This window comes from Dasypus novemcinctus, chromosome 31 (genome assembly GCF_030445035.2).
Source record: "Dasypus novemcinctus isolate mDasNov1 chromosome 31, mDasNov1.1.hap2, whole genome shotgun sequence".
NCBI lineage: Eukaryota > Metazoa > Chordata > Mammalia > Cingulata > Dasypodidae > Dasypus > Dasypus novemcinctus.
Window position 1 is genome coordinate 30287584 of NC_080703.1, and position 1005 is coordinate 30288588.

Genomic DNA, 1005 nt, shown 5'->3' on the forward strand with positions numbered 1-1005 from the left:
GTCCCTGGTCGCTATGCAGCCAATGGTCTTTTCTAGGCGACAGTCTGTTTTTGCTTATTCTGATAAAGGGTCACTATTTGTGAGCCTCCATATCAGAAAGAGATGCTTCTTGATTTGGGGGATTGTAACAGGTTGTGTTCTCTGGGAAGCCGACTCTAAGATGAAGTTGGGGTGCAGGTGGTTTATTAGGGGAGTGTCCTTGGGATTCAAACCAGCAAAAGGCAAGGAAGTGAGGCAGCAGTGGGCCTAGTGAGGGCCTCAGCCAACCCTCCAGGGAATTCCGAAGGTGGGATGATCCTTCAGAGTTGTGCTGGATGGGGAAAGGAGGCAGAGCCTTTACATGCCCATAGCAACCTGGTATGGGGTTGAAGCTGCCCTTTGAGAGGGGTGGGACCTTGGGTGAGGCAGCCCTCTTCAGCCAAGACAATTCCCAAAGGAGCCTGACAGCTGAAGGAGAAAGACATTCATTCCTGAAAGGTGGTCTGAGCTCCACCATCACAACCTCCATCCCAGAGGTAGTGTTCCTTTTTAGTTTTGTGTTAGTTTGCTTGTGTGTGTTTGGGAGGTACTGGGGATTGAACCCAGGCCCTCATACATGAGAAGCAGGAGCTCAACCACTGAGCTACACCTGCTCCGCAAGAGGTAGTGTTTCCAAGTGTTTTACTATCATCCAAAGAAACGCAAAGAGAGACCTAGACTTGCAGGACCTCCTCTTTTTTCCACCCTGAGCTTATATCGTAGCAAAGAGCCTTGTAGAGCAAGCCCTCAGAACATACTTCATTTCTTCAACAAATGCTACCATGTAGCAGACACTCTTTTAGATGCAGAAGCATTCTGGCAAGAAGCACAATGAAGCTCACGTTCTAGCGGTGGTGAGGAACAGATAGTAAACTAAAGAAATGATTAGAAGGTACGGTAATTTACCTGGAGAGGATTTACATGGGGCAGGATGGGCAAGGGTGATTGGAATTGGGGTGGGGTTGGGGATTTCCAGGCAGAGGTTAA

General features: G+C 48.7%; 1 non-coding gene across 1 annotated transcript; it reads right to left on the reverse strand.

Moving 5' to 3' along the window:
- Window positions 1–560: 560 nt before the first annotated feature.
- Window positions 561–632, reverse strand: TRNAE-CUC (transfer RNA glutamic acid (anticodon CUC)). Its single transcript has one exon. It is a non-coding gene; the product is annotated as a tRNA-Glu (tRNA).
- Window positions 633–1005: the final 373 nt, after the last annotated feature.